The sequence below is a fragment of the Scomber japonicus genome, chromosome 19 (genome assembly GCF_027409825.1).
Source record: "Scomber japonicus isolate fScoJap1 chromosome 19, fScoJap1.pri, whole genome shotgun sequence".
In the NCBI taxonomy this organism is placed as follows: Eukaryota; Metazoa; Chordata; class Actinopteri; order Scombriformes; family Scombridae; genus Scomber; species Scomber japonicus.
The window spans coordinates 27,073,164-27,079,936 of NC_070596.1; positions in this window are offsets into that span (position 1 = coordinate 27,073,164).

Consider the following 6,773-nt stretch of genomic DNA (forward strand, 5'->3'; position numbering starts at 1 on the left):
CCATACTTAATGTATAACACAACTTCATTGAACAGTATATATCTCACATATCTCTACTAAGAGTGATTGCATTGAAATCACAACCAAGACAAATATCTGTCATCATGTAACAGTCACTTCAATCATGGTGACACAGCACAGGAATTACAATTACCAACAAAAACCATCATGTTCTAAGCAGACACATTATGATAACCTAAATCACAGAGTAACATTTGAATTTTGGAAAAACGGCAATCCTAAGAGCAAAATTTACTACTCTATTCACCGCCATGCTTCATGGGAATGTTGAGGCCTGAAAGTAGGCTATGTACCCAGCAGAAGTGCCGGTGCTGAATGGAGTTTCAGCCGGCTGCGCCTTATTAAGACATATTTACACTTGTGCATTGATGAGGCCACACCGTCTCATCCCGCTTTGCAGTAAGTGGAGCATGACATAAATACTGAAAATGAAAAAGTGGTTGGCAGATTTGTCACCATAAAGGAGAAGAAGAGGAAGTTTTAAAAAGGGACCATGATATGTACATAGTTTGTTTACTGTTCTGATTATTTGTTTCATGGAGGATCAAAATGGACTGAAGTAAACCAGCAGACAGACAGAGACAAATCTCTCTCTGTCAGCTGAAAAGGTCAGAGGTCAGGTTGGGTGTGCAGAGAAGAAGCAGCTTCATGGACACAGAAAGTAAAAAGATGCAGTGACAGACAGAGATCTGCTCTCTGAGAAACACAACTTCTATACTACTGCATTGGTGTTTTTTGTCTCATCAGGAGATTTGGTAAAACAAAGTCCTATAAAGCAGACTCCAAGACAGACAACAAGTACAGCTGCTGTCAGTCCAACGCAGAGGTCGATCCTTCCCCAACTTTCTAGTTGTGGACTCACAGTAGGTTTCTGAGGTTTGGGCTGAACAACAGCTGCTGTAAATGACAGAACAATAATAATGATCAGCTCTGCTACTTGTTAAACTTCACACTGTTCATGTCCAAAATTAACATCTGGACTGTTTGGGTTTGATCTTGGTGATGTTTATGTCCACAGACAGAATATTTTTAACAACACAGTGGCTGCTGAGTTCAACCACACTCTATAAAGTTTAGCAGTCCAGTCTGTACATCACTGATAACATGCATTAAAAAGCTTTCTGAGTTTTACTGAATCATCTTACCAGTGACATTGAGGTGGCATCTGTCAGAGCTCAAACCATCATCTGTTTTCACGTCACACCAGTACAGACCCGAGTCTTCAGTCCTGAGTCTGGACATATGAAGTCTGATTCGTCCTTCTCTGAGGGCGTCTTTGTCACTCTGAACTCGTCCTGAAAACTCTTCATCCTGAGACTCTGGGACCTCAACACCCTCATGTACATGATACAGGACTGGGTCATTGTGATCAGTGAACATGTGACAGAAGATGTTCAGTGAGGAGGAGGAACTCTCAGGTTTGGTTGTAAACATCCATTCCAGTGTGATGTTGTGGTTCTCCTCTGCCTGATAGGAGCTCTGTGTCACTTTCACTACAAATGTTCCTGTTGAGGAGACAGAGAGGGAAAGTCTTTAAAAATACACCAGTAAAAAAATCATGTTTGATACCAATAATAAATACAATCTAAGCAATAACTGAATATAGATCATCTTCTCAGCTGTAATGAAGAGTTTCTATAATCTTTAATAGTTCTGTTGATGTTTTCACTGATATATTTTACAACTAAAGTCATCAAATCTTTTGACTTTTCTCTCTTTGGATGATGAAGTGAGGATGTAAACTAACCAGAGACACAGGAGGTCAGGCTGATGAGCAGAAGGATCCTGCACATCATCTTCTCCCTGTGAGAGGAGACAGAGGAGAGGAGTCATGAACACATGAGGTCAAAGTTCAGTCATCACAGGTATGAGAAGGAAAATCTACAACATCAAACCTCGATTCTCATGTCAGAAACAATGTGGACTACAACCACAGACACATTAGTCATTTCTACTGTAAATTGAAGAAATATGCAATTTTTATCTGAATACATCTAAAACTTAAAAATCAGGGACAGTGCAGTTCTTCTAATGCTAACAACAGATTTGCAGTTGAAGCTGACAGAAACACACTCAGACTGTGAAGTGAAGTCAGAAAACAACTTTTTTCCTCAAATATTACCCCACTCCAGTTCAGCATTTCATTTTATTTTATAAATATAATCTAATTCACTGTTGCAGATTTAAGTATTCCTTCTCTTTTTTAGTAGTGTATAAACCATCCATAAAAAGTCTTACCGTTGCTGTTAAAGATGAGATGAGAGTGAAGACATTCCCAGACTCTTGTCCAGCTTTAAATCCTGTAGAGTTTAATGTGTTGACTGATCTTAGCAACAAACTACTTCAGTTTTAATGACACTGCTCAATCCTGGCTGTGACTTCTCTATTGTCAGAATTGCTGTCAGTATTTTATAAAAAGCTAGTCTCACTTCCTCTTTGTGCATGTGAAGCTTGCTGTCAATCACAAGCATCACAATCTGGTCTTAAATCACAGACAGAAAACCACCAGAAGTCCTCCCAGAATTTCAGTTTGAAGACACATCTGTTAAGTGGGAACTGGAGGTTTCTAAATAACTGTTCACATAACTTCACTCACGGTGCAACATGTCTTCTTCTATAATAGCAAACAGTAAACTACTAGAAACATTGTAGAGTTAGTAAAGAACAGTAGCACTAATCACTGTGTATCACATAACATCTGTGGTGATTTACAACATATTTATTTTAACTTATGTCTTTAAACACATTGTCTCAAGGCATGCTGGGAACTCAGCACAACTATCCCCAACATGATACAATATGTATTCAGAAAGATTTGTGATAATTTAATCAGTTTTTTTGCTTTCACATTATAATTGTATTCCTATCATTGTGTTTTATTATTTTCTCTATGTGTGTTTCTGTCAGCTTCACCTGCAAATCTGTTATTAGTAATAGAAGAAATCTGCTTTGTATGATGATTTTATTTGATATTTATTTACTGTCCCATTAAGCAGTTTAATATATTAGTATGTTATATTTTGCATTATATTCTAGATATGAAAAAGACTCAAAAAATATCTGAAATGTTTGATTTGATCTTATCTCTCCATTAAGAAGTTGATCTTATGACTCGTGTATCTCACTCTGATAAACACAAACCTGAGTTATGATTTTATAATTTACTGCTGGACTTATTACTGCACTCTATTAAGTATTGATTACTTCTAGAATGAATTATTCAAAAACTATAATTCAAAGTGCTAGTTATTAATATTAGATTAGGATTTTAGTACTAAACATACAGATCTAGAAGTGCTGAATTGCACCTTCACCTGCAAATCTGTGTCATGGAAATTCTGTGCTCTTGGTGAAGAATGAAATAGAGACTTTCGCCGGCCGACAAGATTTTATTTTCTTTGCAAAGAAAAAGTCAATCAACAAGCGAGTGGTTCGAAATGAAGAAAGACCCCGAGCATGGGGAAACTTGAACATTTATACCTGAGGGAAAGGCCCACCTCTGGGGTGTGTTTTGCGTCCTCTTACCTATGGTGTGTTTTCACACTCTTTTGTCTTTTACAGGTATAACCCCCTGAAGTGTGAAATTAAGAGGTCTAGACAACACAATTAAAAATACACAAGGGTTTGAATGGATGTCTCAGGTAGTAAAAATGCAAAGGAATTGAATTTACAATTACATTTAAAAGTCTGATATCTTGGTGAGACGGTGGGAGGTTGGGTATTTTACAGAGGAGTTGAAATTACCATTACATCTGTTATTAGTAATAGAAGAAATCTGCTTTGTATGATGATTTTATTTGATGTTCATTTACTGTCCCCATTAAACAGTTCATATGTATTAGTATGTTGATACAGTAAGGGCTAGTGTGTTGGGAATATGACAGAGGAACTGCTACTCACAGTATTATAATACAGAACTAAAACAAGGAAGTCATCAGTATCACACGGTTTAGTCTGACCACTTACTTCACAGTTTCTAAACGGAATTTGTGTCATAACCTATACCAACCACAGTGCTCAAGTGGAGGTTTCTAAATAACTGTGGACATAACTTCACTCATGGTGCAAAATATCTTCTTCCACAAAGGCAAACAGTAAACTACTAGAAACATTGTAGAGTTAGTGAAGAACAGCAGCACTAATCACTGTGTATCACATAACATCTGTGGTGATTTACAACATATTTATTTTAACTTATATCTTTAAACACATTGTCTCAAGGCATGCTGGGAACTCAGCCCAACTATTACCAACTGTAGAGTCTTTCAATCAAGACTACATTTGGCCTCTGAGGGGTGAACAGGGAGAACTTATTCAGATGCGTGTTCTAGGCAACAATAAATACCCATGTCCAATACAGTGTGTATCTTTGAGTGCAGTGACCCATTTATTTTTCATTCAATAATTTGCTCACCTTAGCATTGTGTTAATCTCCCACCAAACAAAACATATTTCCTCTGCATGAGCCCTAACCCTAACCCATTCATTGATCATACATCAAAGTAAAATGTACACAACTTTGAGTGGCATCTCCACCAAGATACACCTGTAAGTAAAGGATGAATACTTGATCCACCACTGATTACAGCTGAGTTTTATGCCTCATTGCATGACTCTCTGGTCTCAGTGCTGCTTCTGTCATAAGAAACAAGTTAAATTAACAGCAGTGACTCTAAAGCTTTTGACTGAGTCATTCTAATGTCAGTCATCTTTCGCTTTCTGTTATTTTCAATGTTTACAGTATTTTAATGACTTGTTTTAAATTCTTCACGTATTAAAACACTGATACAAATAAAATTAATTTCTAGATTCTTGTCATCGATGCAGCTTTTAAAGCACTCTGTTACTGTTTCATCAATAAAGTTTCTTATAATTATTTTTTGGTGTTGCTGAATGTTGTTCTTGATAACTTTTGTGATTCTGATATCCAAAGATGCACAGAAGAGTCACAACAACTTCTCTCATATAAATAGATTTATTTACAATATGCACAGATATGAGGAAGACAAAACCTGTTAGATGGAGACTGTTTAGACATTTTGACACAGAATGTGAGATGATTATAAAACTTAAACATAATTAATGATACTCATGTTTGACATTAAACATAGATTGTTCATAAAGACAGAAGAAAACACATTACTGACTATTAAGAGAGTCAGTAAGACAACACCACTTCCCCTTTCATTTTGATGTAAATTGAAGTGAAGACAAGATGTTTCTACATGTGACTCATCCATATTGAGACAGTCAAATCCGTTTGAGTGGGGAAGTCCCTAAATAACTGTTCACATGACTTCACTCACGGTGCAACATGTCTTCTTCTACAAAGGCAAACAGTAAACTACTAGAAACATTGTAGAGTTAGTGAAGAACAGCAGCACTAATCACTGTGTATCACATAACATCTGTGGTGATTTATAACATATTTATTTTAACTTATGTCTTTAAACACATTGTCTCAAGGCATGCTGGGAACTCAGCACAACTATCCCCAACATGATACAATATGTATTCAGAAAGATTTGTGATAATTTAATCAGTTTATTTGCTTTCACATTATAATTGTTTTCCTATCAATGTGTTTTATTATTTTCTCTATGTGTGTTTCTGTCAGCTTCACTTTTAAATCTGTTATTAGTAATAGAAAAAATCTACTTAGTATGATGATTTTATTTGATATTTATTTACTGTCCCCATTAAGCAGTTTAATATATTAGTATGTTATATTTTGCATTATATTCTAGATATGAACAAGACTCAGAAAATATCTCAGACGTTTGATGTGATCTTATCTCTCCATTCAGAAATTAATCTTATGACTCGTGTATCTCTCTCTGATAAACACAAACCTGAGTTATAATTTTATAATGTCCTACTGGACTTATTACTGCACTCTATGAAGTACTGATTACTTCTAGATTGAATTATTAGGATTTCAGTACTAAACATACAGAACTAAAAGTGCTGAATTGCAGTCCAAATAACACACAGCACCTACAACTTACAAAAGTGGCTGAAAACAAAAAACCCTAACCCCTGATGGCTGCTTCCACAAACCACAACTTCCTCGCATTTCTGAACGTTAGGGAAGTGTAACCATCACTTTTGTAGAGTTATACTTCATAAGGTTGCTTTCAATTGATCATTTTGCAATAAGAACAACAAACATCATGATATTTTGCCATTGTGTGGAAGCTTTTAAATAACTGTGAACATAACTTCACTGACGGTGCAACATGTCTTCTTCTACAAAGTCAAACAGTAAACTACTAGAAACATTGTAGAGTTAGTGAAGAACAGTAGCACTAATCACTGTGTATCACATAACATCTGTGGTGATTTACAACATATTTATTTTAACTTGTGTCTTTAAACACATTGTCTCAAGGCATGCTGGGAACTCAGGTTGATGTGCAGTTTGGAGTCCATGGTGAGTTGATTTTTTTCTGAAATCAAATGTTGGCATTTGTCTAAGTTTTAACTAAATGCAATCATGCAACAATTAAGCAGGTATTCGTAGTCTTGTCAGGTCATAAGAGGTGTGTTTGGGGCAAGGCTCTGCTCTTAAGCCTTAGTTAACTATTTAACTTCATATGTTTTCTGACACTGTTTGATATCTTTTGGACTGATTCAAGTAGTTTCATACCAATCCAAGCTATAGAGGAGCTCCAATTGCTCTTGAAATCATCTTTACAATGGTGTGTTGTAGTGTTGAGTTTTCATGCTGCTCCACTGCCCCCTAGTGGCTA